General features: G+C 42.6%; 2 long non-coding RNA genes across 2 annotated transcripts in view; both read right to left on the minus strand.

Annotated features, from left to right (window-relative positions):
* LOC140254264 (uncharacterized) overlaps positions 1-27,977 on the minus strand; it is a 333,994-nt gene that overhangs the window by 79,631 nt on the left and 226,386 nt on the right. The window lies entirely within an intron of this gene.
* Positions 724-6,156, minus strand: LOC140254483 (uncharacterized). The gene is made up of 3 exons (XR_011904231.1): positions 6,106-6,156; positions 2,807-2,930; positions 724-777 (listed from the first exon to the last, which is right to left on the minus strand). It is a non-coding gene; the product is annotated as an uncharacterized lncRNA (long non-coding RNA).

The raw sequence follows: 27,977 nt of genomic DNA on the forward strand, positions 1-27,977 counted from the left end.
AGATTAGCTGAGAGGATGCACAGCAATTGCTGAGACGCTGGGAATACAAATTGTACTACCATCTTTTGGCTGTATGGAGAACTGCACCTTCAGAGTACCTCCCTCCTTTAAGAAGTCACTGTACTGCTTCAATCTAGTCAATGAAACAACCACTCCCGTATGGAGATGTCCAGTACAGACAATGAGCAGAGTTCTTCATGGAAAACAACTGTGAGGACTTGCCCAGAAGTAGGTTAGTAATTTTGGACAACTGCATTACTCTTGAAAGGAAAAACACCAGACTTAAACGGATCAGCTAAGAAGCAACTACATCTACATCACATATCTCACCAAATTCCTTGGAAACAGCTCCACGTTTCCTCTGGCACTTCCTGTCTGTGGGACCATAGCAGCATTCAATACCCAAATAAGTCAGTACCCATCAGAGCTGGATTTGATTTTAGACTCTGATTCACAATGTGTAGCTTTTATCTAGGCTAATTAAGTAGCGATGGACAGTACTACTTGAAGTAGATAACCATGCATTACAGAAAGTCTTTTTTTCTAGGGAGAAGGTGTCATGCACAATTAACTGTCCTTATTTGAAGAGTTGGCTCCCGGCAAAGAAAGCACTGTCATTTAGGGCACGCATTTTGGCACACGGTGTTTTGTAGCACTACACCAATTTATAATGAAACCAAGGCAAAAATCATATCTTCACTGAAAAGAAAAACATTTACTACAGGCCTCAGTGCAGCTGGAATTTTATCAGCAGTATCTAATAAATGGATCCGCAGCCTGGAGGAAGACAAAGGATAGGTATTTTAATTAAACAGAAAGCAGTTTTAAGGAGCTCTCAATTATTCGATGCAGGTGCAAAGAAATCAGAACACAGTACATACCTATGACCAAAGTCAAGAAATACAAAGGAAGTCAAGACAGGTGTTACTTACTATTGACTACTCTCACTCACCCAGTCCCGCTAACTTTAAGTTCCTCTGGTGTAATTAAAAGTATATACAATAAGGAGTGTACCTACTAACTCTAATACATACATTGGATGTTCTCAGCTGCAACAATCCATAAAGGCAACAATGTTATTTGAACCAGAAACCAAGGGTCCCAATTCACATTCCATTTTGACCTCTAATCCACAGCCTTCCAGTATGAGACCTTCACACAGCATAGTACAGCACTGACTAACACCCTCACACTGGACAACCAGTGTGCGAGTTTGACTTCCATACCAGCTAGATGGAGGTAATGTTGTACAGCTGAATAACTCAGATTCACACGGTATTACAAGAAACACTGAACTTCCATAGCCCCCATCCCTCAGCAGTGCTTTCACTCCCTCAGTTATATAGAACATGCTTTTATCCTGGCTATGTTTAAACAGAGCAATAGCTCATGTTTTCTAGTATTACTAATAATATTTCTCTGCTCATACAAAGCAGTGGCAGACGTCCAGCCATCTCACCCAGTTTTCTCATACCACACTGCACTACACAACACACCCAATGGTACCAGTCCTGTATGAGTAATATTCAAACCAACCTCTAAGAAACTGTTGCAGTAAAAGAAAACGTGGAAAGCATCTGAAACCAAGGAGAATTTTAAGAAAAGCCTGGGCATCTATCAGACAGAGGTAACCGCAAACTGAGTTTTCATTGGTGATATTTAAATCCAGGTATTTAAATCCATCAGTGATATTGAAATCAGTGCTTTGAGAACTGGATCCCAGCCATAAAACACTAAAGCATCCTGACTCTTTCCTAGCAGAACTGGAGTTGAAATATAGGTAGATGTAAAGGGTTGTTTTGATTTCTTTCGGCTCATTTCTATCTACTAACAGTTGTCTATGCTTGGTTTATCTAAGTAACTCATTCTTCTACTTCCATCTTGTTAGACTTACAGTTTTGGACTTATGCATTGCATTACTCAAAGGAAATATTTGTGGCAACACTCCTCGTGTTCACAATGTGGACTCTCTTTTACAGAGTAATTTGAACAATACTCCTATTGGAAAGGCCCACTCAAACAAGATTTACCATAGGAAACAGGTCCACAAAATGCACCTTCCTCTACATGGGAAACAACACACAATGATTTTTCATTTACACTGATTATTTCCACGTACTCAAAAAAAAGTAAATCCTTAGATATCTCTGCATGCTTCAGCATGAATATAATGAACCACAATCTAACCTAAATACCCGACGCATCTCTTTTGATGCTCCTTAATCTCTTAGCTTTTGTTTCCTCAAAAACACGGACTCCTTTTTGAAAAGCATTGAAGCCACCTGCTTAATGCACGTTTTCAAGCTTTTATTCTACACCAAAAATACCCGGAAAACGGCATGACGACCCAAGTAAACATCTTAAAGAGACCTAACAGAAAATTAAGTCCCACAGTATATTTTGGAAAACAGCGAAGGCTTTGTGGAATAAATCCCAATTAGGAAGTTTAAAAGAAAGCAGCTCATTTCCAACATCAAACGCACCAGTGAAAGGAACCTAAAACTGCAGAAACATCTTCAATCAGCCAGATGTACCCTCCCACACAAAACAGGACCATCAGCGAGACAAGAACCACAAAACATCCCTACTCAGACATCAGAGCTAAGTGAAGTAGGCATACTTCAATACTACAAGCATACATCTCAAAAAGCACAGAGGACTGAGGGATTTCACATTGCTTCAGGCTATTGCAAACTACATACAATAAGGAACCAGACTGAGCCACATAACGGCTAAAACCCTCCTCAGAAGCTTCATATCTGCTCAATTAGAGTATGTGACTGTGCCAGCAAAAATAAAAGTGTACCTGGTGTACAGCTCGGTTCTACATCCACCCACATCAGTTCGGACTTCCTGTCACTTCTTTCAAAAGGTCTCTGGATGAGCCGCTAAAAGACTAAGATCCATCAGATTCTGCATCCTTTCTTCCACTGTGAATAAAGAAAAAGATAAAATGTCACTCAATCAGATCATTCACAGCACATAGTATATGAAAGCATAAGCACATAAAGCAGTTCCAGCAAACAGGGACATTTTAAAGTATCTAAGACAGAAATGATCTCCTTCACAGTAACAGCAGAACACGCTCACGGAGGAGCCCGCATAAACATCCCTACCCTTGTTTTACCTCTGAAGAGATCCTGTATTTTCAGACTGCCATTCCTTTTCACCTCCAAAAGGTGACGCTGTATCGTAGGTTCCTAGTTTTGCTCTTCACAGAGGCTGCCCTACAGCAGAAATTAACATCCTGCATAATTCAATAACTAGCAGGACTGATTTGCGGAATCAAACTCTATAATCCAGAGATGGGTTATAAAGCAGGTATGTTTATTTCAGCGCAGGGTGCAAGGGGGATAGCTCCTCCAAACTTGCACACCAACTGGTAAAACCGTGATACAGATATAGGTACACCTCATGCATAGTCAATGATGTCCCGTAATTCTGATACATATTCTTTATCATGTAGACCCCCTCTTGTTATCGCCCATCTTGTCAGGGAGATGCAACTCCTCTTTTGATATTTACAACCCCTAATCCCCTCCTCGCCAGATGTCTCAGGGAGTTCTCACTCCTTATCTGCTCTCCCAGACCCACTGTCTCCATTCCTTGTTATTCTACCTAACTAAATCATTTTCTGAAAACTCCATTCCTTGTTATTCTACCTAACTAAATCATTTTCTGAAAACTACCTTTAACTATCCCCCTTCTAGCCCCCCTTTATTCTGAATTCCAGCAGAGCATCTGTTTTCTGCTTCCCTGTTCAGGACTGCACCACAGACAGTGCTACAAAATGGGTTGCTCTTACTGAAGTGAGAATACATTCTGTGTTTTAATCGGACAACTTCCTAGACGTAGCTTTGAAGCCAGTCATCTCAGCTAAAATGAGAGTAAGTGAACTCTCACTTGAAGACAAACTGCTGGAAGCTACTGAGATAACATAACTCTGGAATAACAATCTGGATCAACAAAAGTTCAGCAAATAATCTTCACAGACCATTCTCTCTGCTGGAAATGAACCCTCAAAGCTAACTACTTCATTAACTATGACACAATGTTAAGAATCCACCAACTGGAAGTTCTTAACATCTCTCCTTACCCTCATACACCCGATATCAGAAGCTTCAAAACTCAACAGTATGTGAGCTGCAACCTGGTCTTTAAAAAGGTAAAAATAAATCCCAAACAAAGGCAAGTCAGTAACTACAGAAGTAAAAATAAACCTCAGTATTGTCATTAATAAACACAGTCCTACAAAGAATGTAAAAAATACTTGTGCTGAAACAGCTGAAGATAGAAGGTACAAACTTTCTCCACATTCGCCAAAACAGCCCTGCTCCAACTGATCCAAAAAAGTAAAGTCAGTCTCTGTCCACATCGAGTGTTTTCCATCAGTATGAATGGAGGCAGCTAAGGGACACCATGCAGCACAATTAACTTCAGGAAGGAAACATTCAGAGAAGACTGCTAACAAAACCCTCTCTGCGATAAGCTCAGTTTTACAACCTGCTCACACAGTGCTGAATAGGGAGTACAAAGAACGCACTCTAGCTCCTCCGATGCTTATTTCTTTCTCCTTATTTAATTGTTACTTCACTGTAGACTCTGTGGGGAATTAACTCTGAAGACTCTGTAGGAATTACAAAAACAGTATTACCACAGAACACCATCTTCTATTCAGAAATTAACATTGGCATTCGGGCTCCCGGCTACAAATGGATGCCTACACGCCCCTACAGACCCTGTTCCTTAGCAGAGCGATATTTGTACCCCTACAGGGAGTCAATGTAATTTCTGCTTCTCAAAATCTTCACTTGTTTTGCATAACGTAATCACTTGCTTGATCTTTACAGTTGCTCTTAGTAACTTCAAGCATTACCTGCTAATTTATGAAACCTATGAGCTGCCAAAACATTTCCATAAAACATTAAGTAATAACCTCCAAAACTCTCAGTTCTGTCCATTTGAGTAAAAAAACCATTTCCACTAGTACTAAAGAGCAATTGAACTAGACAATGACATTCATGAGTCACCTGTCAGCCCTATCAAGCCAGGCTTTTTTCTCTAGAACAGGTAGCTTCACACTACCTTAACCTGAAATAATGAATGTAAAACAGAAATAAAAGTGTATCTGTAAGCCAAAGAAAATAAGGTAAACAACTAAAAAGAAACTCTAGAGGCAACTCTTCAGTCCTAACTTACAAAACTTCACAGCTTCGGTCCATAATTCATACCTGTTTATTCCTGCTTCTTCTGCACCTTTGAGTAGTTGCTACTCCTTCCCTTAAAAGTGGAAAAATAAATGTAGAAAAAGCCTGCCTGTTTAAAGTGGCTCACCCAGGCTTGGTAGCCTTCTACAACAACAGTACTACACAGCAGCAGGACTTCCTTTCCTAAGCAGCAGTTGTTGGAACACTAACAATGTTTCTCAACTCTAAAGAGACTGAAGGCATATATGACTGATTAAAAAACATCCCAAACCACAGAAAGCTAAAATTTACTTAAAAAAAAAGAAAATACAGCCACAGGAAGAAAATTAAGAAAGCCCACCACTTGCCTACAGAAAACTTCTCTTATTCAGATACCTGTAACAAAAGGTACCCCCAACATCCCCTACCAGCCCTTAAATGAGGACTGCGAGGGGGAGGATCCTGGCTCCACCCCTTCTTGTCAGCTGCATTGTGTGCACCTGAGCTCCCCTGAGTCAGCCCCAGCTTCCTACCTGGTGCTGTCACCTGTTTAATCTCTGACCTGCAATTCTGCTGCCACATGAAATGAAAACCTGCTTTCAAAACATAACAAAAGGAAACATGCAGTGAGATCTCTAATGGGAAAGCATTATTTCATAGAATGACAGTTTATGGATTATGACAAATCATGAAATACACATGAAATGTAAAGGTTAAGAGTAAAAGACTGCAATTGCTGCTACAAATCAAACACTTGTAGTGAAAACACAGTCCTCAGTAACATGTTCTAACAGTGAAAAAAATAGCTAAAGCTCAATGTATACATGCACATACAGTGATGTATAGCAACAATAATACAAAGATAGTACAAGAGAAACAGTGATAAGTATCCCAAATGTAATTTAAAGGAAAGACTCACCCAATAGAGGCCTTCAGTCAGCTGGAAACACTGGAGCAAACTCCACCAAAGAACAACCTCAAAGGGATGCTGCTCCAGCCGTGGTCAGCCCTTAAATGAGGTCTAGAGGAGGTGGAGTCAGGCTCTACCCCATACAGAGCACAGCTGAATTACCCTCACCTGTGCTCCCATAGCTGACCTGAAGCTTGCCTCAGCTGATCAATCAGTGGTTCAGGCTGTGATTACCAATTTCCCATATACATGCACAAATGCATATACTAATACATATGTATTTATTTAACATGCAACACGAGACTGAGCTCAGCTCTCAGGTTTTCAAAGGTACGTTAATGTAACTAGAGGATGGCAATATACAAGGGTTGCTTCAGAAGTTGTCCCACAACATCAGAGACAGATGTCATCGGTACGACAGAAGAGTCTGAACCTTCCCACTGACATCCCGTTACATGTTGTTGCTGTGTGACAGATGGCAGCAGAGGGTCAGTCTGACAGAACGCCACCTGACGTGCAAGTGCGTACGAAGCAAACGTGTGTCACTGAATTAATCCATGGTGTGTAATCATTTCTGCTTTCCCCATCATGACACACCCTGCTAAAGAATAGAATGTGTCCTCTCTTTTCTTATAGCCTCTCTGCAGACCTTGAAAATCTCTGCAAATCGCTTAGTAGTGCACACAAAGGACAACTGTCTACCGGAGTGAAGAATACACTTGGTCATACAGGCAGATGGGTCGTGAACAGGTTTTGTGTGCATTTTTACTTTCTGCGTGTAGCTGAAATGCCAAGTCACGGCCTGAAGCAGTGATGGAGCATCAGGTGGGAAGGCGAGGGTAATGGAGTCAGGGGCTTTGTGTGGCAGGAGCCTGCGGGGGTTTTTCTCCCCTGGTCTGGCTCGAGCCCAGCCTTCAGCCTGGGGGATGTCCTGGTGGAGAGCTCAGGACACACGAGCTGGTGAAAGCATGAGGGCTTCTGCTCTGCAGCGCTGCCCACAGACAAAGCCCAGATCCCAGGGCGCAGCCTCAGCCCTTGGCCCAGAGGAATACATGGGCAGTGCTGGTGCAGCCTCTCCCTCCCCAACAAGAAGTGGAAGCAATCCTCCTTGTCCTCTGGTGCTTCGACACCAGAGACAGAGGTATCCAGTGATTCAAAGTTAAACATGTTTAACTTGTTGCATGGGTACCTTATGGTACTTTTTAATAGCTATTCCAATAAGAATTTCTCTGTAAACATTATTGATGAAGAACTCTTTATTTTGTTTTGCTTTGCTTTATTTTATTTTATTTTATTTTATTTTATTTTATTTTTTTTTTTTTGTATTCTTCTATGCAAGTAAAAGCTGGAAAGAGAGTGTCTGTGAGCCTAAACGCAACCATTTCTGGAGGGTTGGAAATGGCCCAACGTTGCTAGAAGAGACTCAGGAAATTAGGGGCATCCAGTGGGACTTAGGCACCTCCCAAGGCTTTAGGGGATACGAAGGTTAAGGAGCAGCATTCAGGGTGCCAGAGACTTTGACACCTTCTTCTCTGAGCTGAAGAGCAGTGGACAGAGTAAGGACAGCCTCAGGGTTGGTCAGGGACACCCAAAAGAATAAGGCATGTTCTAAGCGGCGAGTGTCATGGGAAGGTGTTTTGCAGATGCACAGGAAAACCTCCCCTACATCCCACTTGGACCCGATGGTTGAACCGTGTGCCAGAGTATGTGCAGGTTGGACGTCGCCCAGTCAGCCTACAGACTGTGACAGGAAGTTGCTGCTGAGTAGTACGTAGAGCCTGATTGGGCTGGTTTACGCAGAGATTTCTCAGACGTGTGCGTGGAGCATGCACAAAGGTGTTGAGGGCTTTGCATGCTCCAGGGGTACCCATGCCACGTCGCGCCATCATGACATTGCAGTATTGGTTATTACTCGAGGATCGTGTCCTGGGGAAGTCCACGTGTCTGTTCAAAAAAGTCTGATAGATTGCTTGACCATGGCACATAGACACTGACAGGGCTAGGAGCAGGACAGCAGACCACCACAGGGAGCTCATGGCCATGGCTGCCTAGGAAGGAAAGTGTAAGAGAAACTCACTGCTCTGTGAGAGTCCCAGGTAACTCAGGTGCCCCTGCTACACCCAACACAACCTACCACTCCCTAGGAAACTCTCCTGACCCTCAGATGCACTCTTGCCCAACAGGGGATTAAGACAAAGAAAGATCACCTTGACACCTGTCCCTCCCAAATGGTAAATGACCCGGGCCCACTCTACATACACAAGAAAGCCCAACTCCCTCCTGGCCCATAACCATAAAGTCTCCTCTAATTATCCAGTGCTAATTCAAGCTATTAAGGAGGCAGAACACTTCCTCCTGATCCTCTGGAGGGCTTCCTGTAGAATGGGGACGCTACACATATAAGCCCCTTTTCAATATATTTTCACACCCCTTATCCTCTGAAACACATACACGTGCCCCACCAAAATACTCCACTGTCCTCAGCGTCTCAGCCAACCCCACAGAGCCACCTCTTTTCCCCAGGTCCCTTGTATCCTGCCCACCCAGGACTCACGTTGCCACTCTTCGGGTATTTGCGAGGATCTGTGCCTGTCTCTCCTCTGGGTAGTTCAACCTCGACAGTTTCCTCCGTCTGGCAATGGTTCAGGGTATCAGCTGTGACTTTTATTTAGTACAGTGTGACAGGAAACTCCTAAATGAGGAGGAGTCACCACAGTGCGGGGAGGAAGCACACAAGAGGCGGCACTTGGGGGTTGGAGGATGGGATAGAAATTAAGACCTTACGGGCTCCGCTGCTTTGGAAGGAACTCCGAGGCCCTGGTGTCCCAAACAAATTATAAGGGCCATGGTCAGAGACAGCTCAGGGCTGGCTGGCTGGTCAGCTGGTGATGTGGAGGTGTCGAGTCCGTGGGATCTGGGATGTGAATGGCTGTGCTGCAAGCAACATGCAGGTGGCCCGGCAGCATTGCTGCAAAACAGATGCATAAGCATCACTTCATGCTACAGCCCTAAGGCTGCTGCCGAGGCTCAAAGCTGCAGCACTGAAGAGCCAAGCAGGGGTTTCACCCAGTTTTCACAGCAGGAGATGAGAGAGTGAGTACAAGAAGACCCCAGGAACTGCTGGCACTTTCCTTCTAGTCAGGTTTGGTCACTGGCTGCACATCCCCACCTGGGACATCTGTGGTACTTCCTGCTGCCAGCTGTGGAGTAGAAGAATGTCATTATAATGCATACCTGGATGAGATGTGGTTGTAGAACCCAGGCCACAAGATCCTGTCTGGAAGATGAGATTCACCATTAGGGAAGAAGGCAACACACAAGCAAGTACTAGTGCACCAGCTCCAGACATCTCCAAAAACAGAGATTCACAAGGGACAGTATTCAGGTTGCGTGGAAGGACGGTGGACTGTGGAGAAGGCAAAGTTACGGTGTGGAACATTACACTGAGACTTGGCGCTGTGCTGAGAGACTGCACGTGTAATAGCTAAGAGCAAAGATTGCCATCTTTTTAAGGTGGCTTCTTTCCTCTGCCCAAATGAACTTCTAAACCAAGAGGAAGGAGATGTCAGCATCACACACCATCCAAGACTGTGCCATGTTCTGCCATGTTCTTGTGCTTCACCACTTCCGCATTTAAAAAGACGTTGATGTGGTCTGGTGACTGCGCAAAAGAATTTCAGCTTTGTGGTCTGTGTTAACTGCTACTACAAGGACACAAACGCCTTTTGGCTACAGAAAAGTTCTAGTGCATTTTTTTCCCCTGCCAGTCTGTAAAGGATCCCAAGCTGGTGGCTATAACAACAAAAGGCAGAGCACTGTCCATTTATTTCCTCGCCTGAGAACAGATGTTCTTTTCTTGCTTTGTGAATCACAGAGAGCCCACTAATGACAGTTCCGTGGCCATGCAACCAGTATCAGCCTTTGTCCGTGAGATGGGATGTTGGAGATGGCAAGGGATGAGGCGCAGCGGGCACGCTGCAGCTCTCCCCACTTGTTTTCTTGCACCAGCCCAGATGTGGCACGGGGGACTGGGCTTCACTGCATGCTTCTCTGCTCCTCTGTTTCTAGCAGGGATCAGCTCTCCTGTGTGAAGACAAGTATGAACTGTTGCCATTTTTTGAGCATAAAGGCAGACTCACAGAATCACAGAATAGTTGTGTTTGGGATACCTGGATGTCACCTGTTCCAACACCATTCCTCCACTGAGTATGGACTTTTTAGTATATATTGGAGTATGTTGCATATATTCACTACTCAGTGTGGAGTAGTGAATGAATTTGTTCTTTTCTTTTTCTTGGTCATGCAGCTTTTGCTTTACTGAGTAAACAGTCTTCTTCTCAACTCACGAATCCTTGTACATTCACTTTCACAATTCTCTCCCCTATTCCACCCAGGAAGTGTATCTAGCACCTAAGAGGTACACAGCTGCATGCCAAGGCAAAAGCACAACAGATACACAGACACTGTTAAGAACAGAATTACAAAAGGAAAATTCTCTGCAATGCACAGTTTCTGTTCATCTCGTGCTTCACCCTGGTTCTGGGATCCCCTAATGATCAGCAACACAGAAGTTGTATAGCGTACACAGGTTGGCTACAGCCCAGTCACAGTCATACATTCATCCATAATTGGCCCGAAGCTCCTTAATGATAGTCCTTATTCTTAATACATAGCAAGATTTTGTCAGCGTAGCTGTATGTTCCACAGAACATTGTTTGGGCTGTAACTGATCTTTTCCTGCTCTAATCTCAGCGCTGGTTTCTGTGGCTTACTTATCAGCCAAGGTTGTTATGATCAGTAATGCAATGGCTTCATTCCCTTCCTTCCCTACAGATCACACAATGTGCACTGAAATAGGAGCAAAGTTCACCAAGCAGAGCTAGAGCTTTATACAGAATTGATGAATGGGCTTAAAATTCCACCTGTCTTCCCACTGGAGAGCAGGTCCTCGCTTGGAGCAGGGGAGAGCGGGGAGGAGCCTCACGGCACATGTTACAGTCCAGTCAGTCCCTGTGCCATCCTGGAGCGAGGTTCTTCTCTAGAGGCATGAATAAAGTCATCAGTTCTGCACACTGGAGCCTTTGTCCCATCTTCCTTAGCTGGGACGAAGTCGGTCCCTTCCACCACCTCCTTTTTAGCAACGTTGCTGTGTCTGTGGGTGAATCAGGCAGTGTCTCTGCTCAGGGCTCAGATGTTTGTCCAGAAGGCCTACTCGAACCTGAGCAGGCTAAATGGCTTCAGTTTAGGCTCTGATGCCTCTCTTGTGCTATCTTTTCATTATTGTCGCTATACATCGTTGTACATGCATGTATACATTGAGCTTTAGCTATTTTTTTCACTGTAAGAACATGTTACTGAGGACTGTGTTTTCACTACAAGTGTTTGATTTGTAGCAGCAATTGCAGTCTTTTATGCTTAACCTTTACATTTCACGTGTAATTCATGATTTGTCATAATCCATAAACTGTCATTCTATGAAATAATGCTTTCCCATTAGAGATCTCACTGCATGTTTCCTTTTGTTATGTTTTGAAAGCAGGTTTTCATTTCATGTGGCAGCAGAATTGCATGTCAGAGATTAAACAGGTGACAGCACCAGGTAGGAAGCTAGGGCTGACTCAGGGGAGCTCAGGTGCACACAATGCAGCTGACAAGAAGGGGTGGAGCCAGGATCCTCCCCCTTGCAGTCCTCATTTAAGGGCTGGTATGGGATGGTGGGGGTACCTTTTGTTACAGATATCTGAATAAGAGAACTTTTCTGTAGGTAAGTGGTGGGCTTTCTTAATTTTCTTCCTGTGGCTGCATTTTTCTTTCAGTAAATTTTAGCATTCTGTAGCTTGGGGTGTTGTTGCGTTGTTGTTTTTTCTTTATGTTGTGTTATTCTTGTATGCAGTTGGATGCTTGAAACAGGAAGCATCATAGTCAGAAAATGTGAGCTATCCTTCAAGATCTTAAGAGACAGTGTATGTGTATGAGTTTCCTTGAAACAGAAGCAGAGGTTTTATTTTGGTAAGCGAAAAGAGTACTGTGGTGTTTTACTTAATTTTTTTAATCAGTCAAACATATACCTTCAGTTTCTTCAGACTTGAGAAACATTGTTAGTGTTCCAACATCTGCTGCTTAGGAAAGGAAGTCTTGCTGCTGTGTAGTACTGTTGTTGTGGAAAGCTACAGTGCCTGGGTGAGCCACTTTAAACAGGCAGGCTTGTTCTGCTTTTATTTTTCCACTTTTTAGAGAAGGAGTAGCAACTACTCAAAGGTGCAGAAGAAGCAGGAATAAACAGGTATGAATTATGGACCAAAGCTGTGAAGTTTTGTGAGTTAGGACTGAAGAGTTGCCTCTAGAGTTTCTTTTTTGCTGTTTACCTTATTTTCTCTGGCTTACAGATACTCGTTTATTTCTATTTTATGTTCATTATTTCAGGTTTAGGTAGTGTGAAGCTACCTGTTCTAGAGAAAAAAGCCTGGCTTGATAGGGCTGACAGGTGACACATGAATGTCATTGTCTAGTTCAATTGCTCTTTAGTACTAGTGGAAATGGTTTTTTTTACTCAAATGGACAGAACTGAGAGTTTTGGAGGTTATTACTTAATGTATTATGGAAATGTTTTGGCAGCCTGCTCAGCTCATAGGTTTCATAAATTAGCAGGTAATGCTTGAAGTTACTAAGAGCAACTGTAAAGATCAAGCGAGTGATTGTTATGCAAAACAAGGGAAGATTTTGAGAAGTGGATGGGGTTTTTATCTGCAAAGAAATCCACAAGGTTAGTGAGAGTGCTTACAAACTGAACAAGGAGGTGTTTGTGTAATGCTGCATCTGGTGTGTCTTTTGACACAAATCTCCCCTGTTTATCAGTGAGAGAAAGAAAGAGTGTGTTACAACTTGAAGGTTGAACAAACTTTAGGGGCCTATCTTCATTTTTAGCTTTTTGTGGTTGCTCTTCAGTGATGTTTCTATTCAGTTATCTCTTAATGACTCACTTATGTTGCACAGCTGGTCGGGTGTGGCCATTTTTTTCTTTTAGACCAGATTTGACTGCTCAGGTTGCTTAGGAATGGTCCTCTATAAAGTGGTTGCTTGTTATACTATTGGTAAGTTGAGTTTTGATGTAGGGAACTTAGCTAGTGTCATGGTTTTGCAATGTTGTAATTTTGCTATCAGTATTCCACATCATAACATCATGTTAAGCATAGATAATTTTGACGAATCTGCTGCTCACAGAAAGAAGACTACATGTCCCAGGGAGCACCACGGTCAGTCATATGACCAGGACTATATAATCTCACTTCAGTGCTGGACTCTCGCTCTCGGATCCTGCCAGCCATGGGGGAGTGTGTGGAAGCGTTCCAGCCGTTCCGCCTAGAGTTACAGTAGGCCTCTCGGTTTCGGGACTCACTCTCTCTTATTTTACTTGATTCGTTAGCCTTAATTCCAATTATATTGTATTATATTGTGTTATTCTGTATTCTGATATAGCATTTAGTAAAATAGTGTGCCTCCTTAGATCGCTGCCGCTGTATTTATTTTCTCTTTCCCTGTTTTCTTTTCCTTTTGGGATAGCGGCCCTGCAGGCTGTCTATACCCCTGTCATAGGTACCGGTAGATTTTAGGGTAACCTGTGACAGCTAGTTAAATTTGAAGGTGGGACTTCTCAGGTGAAAATGTAGTGGGAGGTGTAGCAGTGAAGAAAGGAGCTGTGTGTGCCTATTTAACTTTTGACCTTTCTATAGGTATTGTTACTCTCCTTCTCCTTTTTGTTGTTGTTTCTTATTTGTTACATAGTTTGCTAACTATTCTCAGTTGTTTTGAGTAGCCTGCATGCTTTAATGGGATTATTTTGTTTTTGAGGTATCTGGCGTGTGGAGTAATTCACCAACTGATGTGTCAAATACTCAACTTGTACTGTTGCAGAAATGTGACATGCAGGATTTAATAGCTCTCATTTGAAAAGCAGGGTTGTCCTTAATGGTGGTTAAATTGTGTTCGGAGGTAGTATTGATAGGTTATCTGGGCTCGGGAGGAGCTCTGGAAGTAAGAATTAGGTTTTTCTGCGTGAAAGACTGGATGTTATGTGTGAGAAAAGAGTCAGGTATGTGTAAGTTAATCGCAGGTTTGACCTATTAGGATAGAGACTGGAGTTACAGAATGGTTGAGGTTCTAAGGCACCTCTAGGATGGTGTCTTTTCTAGCATTTGTGCCTAGGTAGGGCTACAAAGGGCAGGTGGCTCAGGACTGTATCTAAACAGCTTCAGGATATCTACAAGTAGGCAGACTCTGCAATGTTTCTGTAAGTTTTGCAGGCCATTCTCAGTGGGGGAACAGTAAGGAATTATTCTCAATGTTCATAGGGGAATTCCTGCACTTTAGTTTGTCTGAACACAGTACACTTCATGCTGCTGGATGTCCTCCTTTGAGGTAGTGGTAACACCTCCTGGTACAGGCTGGGATAACATTGTTTTCCGTTGCTGCAAGGTGTATTGCTGCCTTGTTCTCTTCCTATAATGGGAGGAGAATGGAGCCAGCCTAAATGTGTTGTGTTTTGGGTTGGGAATCCCAAATTAAATATGGGAGAGTATCACAACCTTCCTTTAATGCTCTTTTGGCTGTTTATCATTCTTCTTGTGGATCAATTTGGGAGGCAGCTGAGCTGCTGGAGTCTCCAAGAATGGATGGGCACTCCGTTTTCAGTTATGAGTTCCACTGACTATGCTAAGGGGTTTGAAATAAAGTAGCTAGCGCTGCCTCAAGTTGCTGGGCCTGGGGTGTGATGGCAGGAATGCTACCAATGAGGCTTTTCAGCCTGGGACTTATTTATCTGCTAGGCTGTGCCTGAAATATAAACATATTTATATTTGCTTGAGACTACTCATAAGGACAAAGACTGACTTCTTTGGATCAGTTGGAGTAGGGCTGATATAATTAGCAAATGTGGAGAAAGTTTTGACTTATTCGTCTTGCCTGTCTAATTTGTACCTGCTAGTTATTGAATTATGCAGGATGTTAATTTCTGCTGTAGGGCAGCCTCTGTGAAGAGCAAAACTAGGAACCTACGATACAGCGTCACCTTTTGGAGGTGAAAGGGAATGGTAGTCTGAAAATACAGGATCTCTTCATAGGTAAAACAAGGGTAGGGATGTTTATGCGGGCTCCTCTGTGAGCGTGCTCCGCTGTTAATGTGAAGGAGCTCATTTCTGTCTTAGGTACTTTAAAATGTCACTGTTTGCTGGAACTATTTTATGTGCTTATGCTTTCATATACTATGTGTTGTGAATGATCTGACTGAGTGACATTTTATCTTTTTCTTTATTCACAGTGGAAGAAAGGATGCAGAATCTGATGGATCTTAGTCTTTTAGCAGCTCATCCAGAGACCTTTTGAAAGAAGTTACAGGAAGTCCGAACTGATGTGGGTGGATGTAGAACTGAGCTGTACACCAGGTACACTTTTATTTTTGCTGGCACAGTCACATACTCTAATTGAGCAGATATGAAGCTTCTGAGGAGGGTTTTAGCCGTTATGTGGCTCAGTCTGGTTCTTTATTGTATGTAGTTTGCAATAGCCTGAAGCAATGTGAAATCCCTCAGTCCTCTGTGCTTTCTGAGGTGTACGCTTGTAGCAGGCCTACTTCACTTAGCTCTGATGTCTGAGTAGGGATGTTTTGTGGTTCTTGTCTTGCTGATGGTCTTGTTTTGTGTGGGAGGGTACGTTTGGCTGATTGAAGATGTTTCTGCAGTTTTAGGTTCCTTTCACTGGTGCGTTTGATGTTGGAAATGATGTGGTTTCTTTAATCATTAAACTTCCTAATTGGGATTTATTCCACAAACCCTTCGCTATTTCCCAGAATATACTGTGGGACTTAATTTTCTGTTAGGTCTCTTTAAGATGTTTACTTGGGTCGCGTTGCCGTTTTCCGGGTATTTTTGGTGTAGAATAAAAGCTTGAAAACGTGCATTAAGCAGGTGGCTTTAATGATTTTCAAAAAGGAGTCCGTGTTTTTGAGGAAACAAAAGCTAAGAGATTAAGGAGCATCAAAAGAGATGTGTCGGGTATTTAGGTTAGACTGTGGTTCATTATTTTCATGCTGAAGCATGCAGAGATATCTAAGGATTTACTTTTTTTTGAGTACGTGGAAATAATCAGTGTAAATGAAAAATCATTGTGTGTTGTTTCCCATGTAGAGGAAGGTGCATTTTGTGGACCTGTTTCCTATGGTAAATTTTGTTTGAGTGGGCCTTTCCAATAGCAGTATTGTTCAAATTACTCTGTAAAAGAGAGTCCACATTGTGAACACGAGGAGTGTCGCCACAAATATTTCCTTTGAGTAATGCAATGCGTAAGTCCAAAACTGTAAGTCTAACAAGATGGAAGTGGAAGAATGAGTTACTTACATAAACCAAGCATAGACAACTGTTAGTAGATAGAAATGAGCCGAAAGAAATCAAAACAACCCTTTACATCTACCTATATTTCAACTCCAGTTCTGCTAGGAAACAGTCAGGATGCTTTAGTGTTTCATGGCTGGGATCCAGTTCTCAAAGCAGTGATTTAAAAATCACTGATGGATTTAAATATCTGGATTTAAATATCACCAATGAAAACTCAGTTTGCGGTTACCTCTGTCTGATAGATGCCCAGGCTTTTCTTAAAATTCTCCTTGGTTTCAGATGCTTTCCACGTTTTCTTTTACTGCAACAGTTTCTTAGAGGTTGGTTTGAATATTACTCATACAGGACTGGTACCATTGGGTGTGTTGTGTAGTGCAGTGTGGTATGAGAAAACTGGGTGAGATGGCTGGATGTCTGCCTCCGCTTTGTATGAGCAGAGAAATATTATTAGTAATACTAGAAAACATGAGCTATTGCTCTGTTTAAACATAGCCAGGATAAAAGCATGTTCTATATAACTGAGGGAGTGAAAGCACTGCTGAGGGATGGGGGCTATGGAAGTTCAGTGTTTCTTGTAATACCGTGTGAATCTGAGTTATTCAGCTGTACAACATTACCTCCATCTAGCTGGTATGGAAGTCAAACTCGCACACTGGTTGTCCAGTGTGAGGGTGTTAGCCAGTGCTGTACTATGCTGTGTAAAGGTCTCATACTGGAAGGCTGTGGATTAGAGGTCAAAATGGAATGTGAATTGGGACCATTGGTTTCTGGTTAAAATAACATTGTTGCCTTTATGGATTGTTGCAGCTGAGAACATCCAATGTATGTATTAGAGTTAGTAGGTACACTCCTTATTGTATATACTTTTAATTACACCAGAGGAACTTGGAGTTAGCGGGACTGGGTGAGTGAGAGTAGTCAATAGTAAGTAACACCTGTCTTGACTTCCTTTGTATTTCTTGACTTTGGTCATAGGTATGTACTGTGTTCTGATTTCTTTGCACCTGCATCGAATAATTGAGAGCTCCTTAAAACTGCTTTCTGTTGAATTAAAATACCTATCCTTTGTTTTCCTCCAGGCTGCGGATCCATTTATTAGATACCGCTGATAAAATTCCAGCTGCACTGAGGCCTGTAGTAAATGTTTTTCTTTTCAGTGAAGATATGATTTTTGCCTTGGTTTCATTATAAATTGGTGTAGTGCTACAAAACACCGTATGCCAAAATGCGTGCCCTACATGCCAGTGCTTTCTTTGTCAGGAGCCAACTCTTCAAATAAGGACAGTTAATTGTGCATGACACCTTCTCCCTAGAAAAAAAAGACTTTCTGTAATGCATGGTTATCTACTTCAAGTAGTACTGTCCATCGCTACTTAATTAGCCTAGATAAAAGCTACACATTCTGAATCAGAGTCTAAAATCAAATCCAGCTCTGATGGGTACTGACTCATTTGGGTTTTGAATGCTGCTATGGTCCCACAGACAGGAAGTGCCAGAGGAAACGTGGAGCTGATTCCAAGGAATTTGGTGAGATATGTGATGTAGATGTAGTTGCTTCTTAGCTGATCTGTTTAAGTCTGGTGTTTTTCCTTTCAAGAGTAATGCAGTTGTCCAAAATTACTAACCTACTTCTGGGCAGGTCCTCACAGTTGTTTTCCATGAAGAACTCTGCTCATTGTCTGTACTGGACATCTCCATACGGGAGTGGTTGTTTCATTGACTAGATTGATGCAGTACAGTGACTTCTTAAAGGAGGGAGGTACTCTGAAGGTGCAGTTCTCCATACAGCCAAAAGATGTTAGTACAATTTGTATTCCCAGCAGCCCAGCATCTCAGCAATTGCTGTGTATCCTCTCAGCTAATCTGCTTAGTGAGATCAGAAACCTGCGTAGCCTGGACTCCCCGGTTAGCTGGAGAAAGAGTTTAGGTTAAGAAATCTAAGTGCTGTTATGTTCCTTCTTAGGCAACTTACTGGTGGTGGTGAGATGTTTGACACCCCCACACCCCATTATGTGCTTGAGGAAGCAGCAAGTGACCTCCCATTGAAGATTAGCATAGGTGAGTGGTGATGGATCAGACTTCATGCTGAGCAGGCCAAATGTTTCTTAACTTGTTCTAAAAGTCATGTAAGCATGTCATCTAATGCTATGCTTAAGCTGATGGTTCATGCTGTGTCAACTGGTACGGCATGAGAATTGGTTATGTTTCTTTTTTTGTTTTTGTTAAATTTTAGCTTCATTTCTTTACCATCTTCTGTTGTGGTATTAATGTCTCAAGTTATCCTTTGTGCTATCTCTGTACTATATACTATTTGAAGTTCAAGGTTTTATGTGGGAAAATGCCTGTACTGCCTGAATGTAGGTGTCTGCTTAACTCTTTCAAACCTGATCACGGCATTTGTCTATTTAATTGTTTTTCTTGAGTGTGCTGTCTTACCTATGACACTATATAGGTGCTTCAGTAAGACAGTGTATAATTATTTTGCTATTTGGGTATGGGATTTATTCAGAACAGGATGAAAAATTCTCATTTAGTTTTTATTTTAAAAAGCAAGAGGTAGTTTGTAATGTGCTGTGGTTGTTGTCTTTGTAATATTGGTTTTCTGCATAGAACATGAGAGCTCCCAGGTAGATAAATCTTTTGCAGGGGCCTGGGCTTAGAGTATGTTCCAGCCACTTGAGTCAGCTACCGCTTTTTCTGTGACCCCCTGGACTTGTTTCTCCATTAGCTGCTTGGGGAAGTGATATGTCAATCGACTCCTGCCTTCAGGCAGCATGAGTAGTTCTTGTCCACGAGACAGGATTGTGAAGGCTGCGTGGTTTAGAGAAATGCTTCCTGCCTCTGTGGCCCGTCAACGATGAATACCCCTTTGTGCAGTGCAGGAGAACCTTAGGTAAGCTGTTGGGAAATAGTCTGTAGACAGGCTGCTCTCTCTTGTTTGTCTTTTGAGTAAGTCGGGGAGAGAAATTGGTGCCCTTGTATATTAATGCATGTTAAGTTAATAGAAGTTGAGATTGACAGGTCTGAAGAGAGCTATCTTGTGAGTCACAACTAACACTTCCAAGGTAGAGCTGTCCTCAGTTTACTGTCTTTGTTTCTACTGGGTTGTAATTGTTTTATTCAGAGCGTGTGGCATATTGTTTAATGTTTTCTCTAGGAGAAAAATCATGTTGGTAATTCTGATATTATTATTATTATTAATTAATATGATAATTAATGAATACAATGATGATTTCATTTACGTTCAAAGGTGTTGTAAAGCAGTGTTGTTCAGAGCTGAGGCTGTTTTTCAGCAAGGTGTGCAAGGAGCCGGGAAGTAGCAGAGTTAGGAGAGCGGCCTGAGTCTGACCTAAAGGGGGGTGGGTGTTCATCTGTCTTCTGCTCAGAGTTTAGCTGGAGCATCAGTCAGGAGGTGGTGAGCAATTACTTGTGCATCACCAGTTGTTTATATCCATTTATGTATATAAGCTTGTAATGGATATCCTTTTCTCTATTTTGGGAAATAGTCTTATATCAACCTATGTGCTGTTATATAATTTTCCCCCAATTCTCTCCCTGTCCCACTGTAGTTAGTGACTGTGTGGTGCATTCCCACCTGTGAGGTTAAACCTCAGCACTTGCCCAGCAATTTTCTTCCATCTGAAGTTGCTCATTTTTGTGTAAATGTGTTGTTCTGATGTTTAACTACTTGTGACTTTTCTTGCCTGTTAAGAGCCTACTCACAGGTGTGGCTGTCAGGGAGGCACAGTGCCAACCTGTTTCACAGGGCTCACTAACCATCTATTACTGTGACCACTGCTTTGTGTCTTTCCCCAGCCATGTACTTCACAGAATCACAGAATTGTAGGGGTTGGAAGGGACCAGGTTGCACAGGTAGGAGTCCAAGTGGGACTTGAATATCTCCAGAGAAGGAGACTCCACAACCCCATTGGGCAGCCTGTTCCAGTGCACCGTCACACCCACTGTAAAGAAGTTCTTGCGCACATTTGTGTTGGTCTTCCTATGTTCCATAGTATGTCCACTTCCCCTTGTCATGTCTCCACATACCACTGAAGAGAGACTGGCCTTGCTGCTATTGCCCCCACACCTCAGATATTTATATACCTGAATTAGATCCTCTCTCAGTTGTCTTTTTTCAAGGCTAAACAGACCCAGTTTGCTTAGCCTTTCTTCATAGGGGAGATGCTCCAGTCCCTTCACCATCTTTGTGGCCCTCTGCTGGATTTTTTCCAAGAGGTCCCTGTCTTCTTTTGTACTAGGGAGCCCAGAACTGGACACAGTTCTGCAGATGAGTCCTTAGTGGGGCTGAGTAAAGGATCACCTTGTTCAGCTTGTTCAGTTGCTGACTAAAAAGGGGAGACCATGCCAGCCCACACAGCCACAGTATTGGGGCCCTCATCTTCCTGTCTCCTAGATAGCCTCCGACATGTTCGCTTGCCCTGCCATGGTTGCGGATAAGTTTGTTTTCTTTGAGCTGAGGGCAAAGCTGTGTAGACAGCATTTTGCCTTGTCTGGTTTTGCTCTGTTGCACACCATGCCTCACTGACTCCCATAGCTTCTTTCCGACATTTGAGGTTTTATGTGGCACCGTTATCTAATGTGGAGTGAGCGGCACCGAGGCTGTTATCTCTGTTTTGAGCAGAGGAGATGTACTGAAATTCCTGTTGCTGGAAAAATAAATTGATTCAAATCCTCTGAGCTTTAGTATGTAGTTTTGATTGCTGCACTGTTCAATAACATCACCTGAATACCCTCCTTCCTCCTCACTTCCCTCTTAGTAACGCTTTCTCTGAGGGAAAACCAACTGTCTGTGGTTTCCACAGTAACTGCTCCCAGGTGATATGGGTGCCTCCAGGGGAAGTGAAGGGATTAGTAATAAGAGGCATGCACAGCTGTCGCTGAAACTCTGCAGCAACAGCTGTGCCTGGGAGGGTTTAAGTACTAAGTGAGAATTTCCTTCTTTTAACTAGTCTTTGATTTCCTTCAGAAAAGTAAGGTAAGGACATAATTCCTTCTGGGGAGGGGTGTTCTTAACTAATTTGTCAGTTAATATTATGTTCTTTTGGGTTACAGGCACGTGTTGCTTGGCCAAAAGTGTAATTGTTGATCAGGATGTTTTGACAAGGAATCAACTCGAGTCCTCAGGTTTGTTAGCTGATGGAAGAGGAAGCCAGTTCTTCAGTGTCACTGAAGGCAGGTACGCGTTCACATTTCTGAAATCCTTTTGAGTGTTCTTTAACCAATGGCGTTAGTTCTATTTTTACGAGTAATGAAATGATGACATTTCAATGAATGTGGCCATAGCTTCACTTTGACATGCTGGCTACTTCATGTTTGTCCTGTCATCTCTGCTGCTCTATGGGCAGAGCAGTCTGACAAGGCTATTAAATCTGGCAGCTGTGTTGTGTGCACGTGGGAAGCAAGTAGATCACAGCATATAGGGAATGAGTAGCTTTTGCTGCTAGGAAGCTTAACAGACAAACTAAAAGCTTTCTCCATATTGTATTAACCAGTTGCTGGAACAGTGCAGTTGACCTGCAGAACAACACTCTGACTAACAAGAGTCACAATGTAAGGTAGTTCATTTAAGGTATATACACCTGAAGGATGTGGATTTTCCACTACCTGATCTGTGCAACTAGTGTCCCTCAAGCAGTCATATTTATACCATGCAAATTGTACATTCATGATTACCCAAAGCAGGTATTGCTAAACCATTCTACACAGTGGGTTGTCCTATGCTAACTAATACCTTGAATGTTTTCTTGCTTTTCACTCCTTCTTGGACATGCACAATGTATAGTCAAGTCAGTTTGAACGAGCTTTCTTTTACGGTGATTGGTCCAGTTTCTTATCTGAAGGTTTCAGATCTGCAGTTCCAGGAGCTTATTCCTTTGAAATGTGCAATGGATAAGCCAAAGCCTTGCCCCCATTCTATCAAACTCCTCCCAAGTCCTGCCTATTCCTACTAAGTTTCTCCCCAAACTCAGTTAACTGGTGACTTCCATTAAGTGACTAGAGAGATTTGCTTGCTGAAAGGAATGGATGAGACATGTTTGTAGTACTACTACTTATATTGAACGCTTTTTTTACACAGGTTGTGTTGTGTTTGGTCTGAAGGTATTTCTTAGTACTTCAGCTTCATTTTGCATATGTATACCTAGAAATGCTTGTCTTCGTTGCAAAGCAAAAGCTATTTCTGTACTTCTTTCTGTTCTGGCCCTTTTTCCTCATGCACAGTCAGAATTCCTCAGTTTCCTCCACATTTATCTGTAAAAGTGTTCCTTTCTGATGTGAGCTGTAGAGCTAATCTTCCAGCCAGCTGCTGAGGTGAGTGGTGAGCTTTTGGGATGGGGTGCCACAGAAATGTTCAAAGGCTAAAACAGCACACGACAAATGCACAGTGCATAGGTAGAGGGCTGTTTTTTTGGCAGGCTTCAGCTGAAGGCAGTTAATCAACTTTTTGCCTTGATTGAACTTTGGAATCTGCTGCCTGTATATATAAAATAAAAACAAAGAATGCATATATGTCCTCAATTAATTCCAGAGGTGCTGAGGTATGGATGAACACTGTCGGAGCTGTTTTGTTGAAGGTTTGCTCTGGAACATCCAGGCAAGCATCATTAGGACTTATACTTTTCCACTTTGCATCACATACTGCTTTTCTTCCCTCATCTCATCTGCAGCGTTAACTGTTTTTGATTAGGACTTACCTGTGCTTGCTGATGTGCTGAAGGCTATGGGGGAGGGACTTCTTTAAGGGTGTGCAGTAGCAGGATGGAAGAAAATAGCTTTAAACTGGAAAAGGGTAGATTTGTACTAGAAATCATAAAGAAGTGTTTTACTGTGAGGGCGGTGAGATGCTGGAACGTGTTGCCCATTGAGGTTATAATCCCTCCCCCCCTTCCCAAGCATGCAAAGCCAGGCTGGATGAGGCTTTAAGCAACTGTTGTCTAGAGGGAGGTGTCCCTGCTGACAGCAGGGCAATTGCAACTAGGTGATCTTCTAAATGTTCCTTTCAACCCAAATGATTTAGCGATTCCACGAGTATTCTTAATGTTCATCCACACCTGTGGGAACTTTTAAGACCTTTAATTGCCCTTTTTTCAAGTCTATTTTGTTAGTTATTAAATCCATCTCCAGGTTAGTCATGTTGTTGTTCTCCACTTCATTAAATAAAATGAAAATCATAGTATGCAATGCAGCCTCTTTAAATACAGGGAACTGAACAATTACTGTAGTCAAATCTCCCTTGAACACCAGAAGCAGAAAGTCTCCTGTTGTAAATGCGTTGCTGTTAGCCTTACTCACAATACTGCATTTGGGAAAGCAATTGAGGAGCACACTGTAGGGTCAAGATTCATCCTTAAGGAAGAACAGATGTTTTAAAACTAGGACATTAAGAGGTCAGTCATGTATGGTGGCCAGCCTACAGTGTAGTGGCAACACAGGTGAAGGCAGAAAGCCGAGGGACTGCTGCTTTCCTTCCTTACCTGTGGCAGAGGGATTTATGATGGCTGAGCAGTCTATGGGCCTGTGTTGATTTAAATGTGTTTTATAGGATCCACTGTGGCTTTATATTTCTCTCTCCTGTTTTAGATACCTTGCCTTTCAGCTTGCTGGAAATTTTGCACGGAACGGGCATCAGCAATATACACAGTTGTATTGGCTCTGTTTTCCCATGCTGGCAAGATGATCTCTTGACCTCCACGGGTAAGCCCTATGCTTTCTTCTAATTGCAATAGCTTGTTTATGGGATTTAGCTGTCAGTGTTGCTGTGCTGTTTTGATAGTGTAGGAAGAGTATTGTGGTGGCTGTCAGTTATTTCCGCTTACCTCTGATGGCTCCCAGTGCATGTAACTGAGTAGCACGGAACCTGTTAAGTTTCAAGGCTGGCACTGCAATTTCCCCTCATAGGCTGCTCTTGAGGCTAGTTTTCTTCCTGGCCTCCTCTTCTTTGCCCAGTGTCTTCAGTAGATGCTTTACCTACTTCTCCTTAAGGTCTAGTATAATGTCCCTGTTACAGATTCCCATGACAAAGCCAGACAAAGTCTAGTGTGATACATAAAGGGATAGATTGATTCAATTAAGCAAGGTGGTGCAGTGAGCAAAACAGTGCTGGGTGCTGAGGGCAGTCTACACTCCGCCAAGGTCTCAACTTGAACAAAGGATCAGTTCTGCAGTTACACAGTTCTTATCTCTTGCATACGTTCCAGTCATTCTTGTGGCTGCACAGGTTATTGCTGGGGTCCTATGTTGTTGTTTGTGGGGGTGCACTTTCTTGTCTCCTGATGATCGTGGGGGTGAAATTCAGCAATCTTTTCTGTTACTCTGGTTATTTTCTAGCAGCTTATGTGCCCTGGCAATGTGTATTTTGCAGTGCATGCAGCTTCTTAGTTTCCCTTGTTTACAACACGATTTATAGTTTACAATGCTGTTTACATTCCAGGACACCTGAGAAAGCACCATTGAATTTGGATCTGACTAACAAACTGATCCCTTACCTATCATAGTCCCAGTCTACTCGAATTCAGGTGCTGTTTGTTATAGCCTTACTGTGGCATGTGAGCCTGCAGGCAAAACTCCTGCTTCATTCTGTTTCCCTAATGAAAGAAGCAGAGCTGGTTACTTAAGGGCTGAAAATGGACTGTGAGATTTGTTATGTTTTTTGTGTGTGTGTCACTAGATTACTGCTTAGTTGGTATCCTCAATAGCCAAGCGGGGCCTTTGGCGTCCTTTACAATTAGGTTGTGAACATGTAAAAGCAAGTAGACAGCAAACTGTTGTGATTAGTGTTAACTCGAACAGTGCAGCATCTGACTTCTCAAAACCACTGTGAACTGAGACAGTGTTTTTGAGTTTCACTGTCTTAAGGAATTTTATTCATTTTCTCTGTTTTCCTGGTACCCTCTTAGTTTTTCTGTGATTGAGGCTCAACTCTCACATGGATTTTTGGGATCCAGAAATACACCAGGGTATTTCCTTGGTTCCCAATAGCTATAGAGAATGTAATGTCTTTTATGCTCCAATTGACGGTCTGGATTACGTGAGCCATAATTAGTGCATCTCTGGCAATAGGAGTAGGAAGACTTGATGTGTGGGTAGGATGATCAGGGGAAAATTCTCGAATATGTGCTTAAGTACCTAAATCCTTACTTAGGGTATCCTTGGCTAGAATTATTTTGAATTTAAACCTCCTTCAAAGTCCTGCACACCCTGCAGGGTTTTCACTCTACTTTTCATTGTCTCTTAGCTGAATGCCCCTCAGTGTATGTCCCAATTTGCAGCTCATCCCAGTACAGAGCATCTAGCTCCTCACTTTCTACTGTCCATCCACCTTCTGCCTCAGCAACATAGTTGACAACCTGTCCAACTTTGTGCTACAGCTCCTCCTTTCCTGGTGAGTAACTCCCAGAACCTCTCCTCCTGCACCTCTTCACTCCATGACAGACAAAATGCTTCTTGTGCTTGCCTCCTAGCCCTTTAAAAACTCCCCCAAAGCCTTCTGCTCTCTAATGTACTCCACTCCTGCATTCAATCTTTTCCACTACATTCTAGTATATGCAGCTGGACAAACAGGAGGCCTTTTCCCAACAAGAATTTCAAGTTCCTCAGTGCAGGAATCTCAACGTATCTTCCTTTTCTCCTTCTCCTTGTGCTTCAAGGCAGCAAAGCAGGTGAAGTCAGGCTAGGCGTATACTAGCCCTTTGTGCGCTGTGAGAACGGATTGCTCCAGGCAAGGTCTGGAAGAACACTAAGGCTAGCAATACTTCAGTGTGGTACTTTTAAAATACATTGTTGCTACTCTTATTTCTCTTGCCAAGTAAGCTGTACAGGATTCCACTCATCTTATGAAGCAAGTTCAGCCCTGTGAGAGCTTTAGAACTGTTAGGTGTTTATCCATGTGTTTATTTGTATGTGTTATTTACGGTCACATGTTAACACCTGTCTGTTAGATGAAAAGTGCTTTCAAACCAAAGGGATTTGGATGGGTTATTTCTGGTTCGGCACTTTCGATGAGTGCAGTCTTATGGAGCAAGTGTTATTACACCAGTGTATAGTTGCCCGCACCACCACTGTAGAGTTGTGCTGCTTCTCTCTTTTTCCCTGGGACAGCCTGGAGATACTGCAACCTGCAGTGAAAACATTACCAGCCTTGGGCTTTCTCTAAGACATGGAGGTTGCAATGAATTAATTTTGGATGAACTGTTTATTTGCTCTGCGTGGAAGGAGGAGTGATAGCGCATTACCAAGCAGAATACCGACAGCACTGAAACAGTTTTCCCCACTGAAGAATATGAGCAGGCAGTGAAGGACTACTGTAGTGCATTCTCTTCACAGATTATCAGCAGGCTACTAGATGCCTTTCTAGAAGGGTTTGGTCTTGCCAGGGTCAGGTCTATGGGTCACAAGTGAGTATGTTGATATTAAATACATGTGAAGTGAGGTCAGCATAAATGAATACCAACTTGGCACCCGAACCCAGATCTGAGCTATTTCACTTGATGTTTTTAAAATGCTGCTGGTAGTATAATTTTACAGTTTTACCTGAGGTTTGCATTTGTTAATTTCATCCTGAAAGTTGTTAATTCACGTGCTATCTTGTGCCAGTCAGTCACCATCCTACTGCTTCTGTTTCCAAGATGTCTCGGTACTCTTATGGTATTGATATGTTGATTCCCTTCAAAGCTTCTTCCATTCTGTCCCGGAGACCTTTGCTGAACAAAGAGCCTGGGGGGTGATTCCAGTCCTTACCGATATCTCTTCAGGCACATTCTTAGATATGTCACTACTTGTATATTTTTACAGTGTGTACTAGAAAACATTAAAACACATGTTGTTGCTAGTTTATATCTATATACTGTTAATTATTTTAACTTTGCCTCTTTAGATCCTTTATTACTCAGGCCTTATTTGTCCAGCACCAAAAATCGGTAGTTTTATTTCAGACAGCTGGACAGACAGGAGCTGCAGCCTTTGTACCTATGACTTCTACCTTATAACTACAAATTTCTTTACTTGTTCTTACTTTATTGTAAATGCAAAAACAACATTTGTTTCCCACGCTATGGCAGCTCCTGTTCTGTTTGAGTGTTTGCAAGCTGTGACTGGGTCAGATCAGAAGTAAATCTTGCTTAACATCTTGATCTATGAAATGTACTGTATCAGGATGATACAGCTTTTTAGGTATTGCATTCACTGCTGGAAAGAGTGACAAATTCGTGGAAGACCGTTAACTATAGAGAAACCACCTTTACCAGAACTGGAATCGCACATAGCTGAAGATGTAGGAGCCCTCTGGGGAGTGCCATTATTTGCCTGATAAAAGGGTATACTCTTCTGCAGGCATCTACCATCAGCAACCGTTCAAATTACAGGAGTTTCATTTGTCTTTAAAGGAAAGAATGTTACAGGAAAGAGGGTGAGGAGCCGAGCTGTGGTCCCCTCGTTCAGTGGGTCTTGAGGGCAGAAAAGGCCCAGTAGGAGTGTTCCTCT

This window comes from Excalfactoria chinensis, chromosome 6 (assembly GCF_039878825.1).
Source record: "Excalfactoria chinensis isolate bCotChi1 chromosome 6, bCotChi1.hap2, whole genome shotgun sequence".
Taxonomy (NCBI): Eukaryota; Metazoa; Chordata; class Aves; order Galliformes; family Phasianidae; genus Excalfactoria; species Excalfactoria chinensis.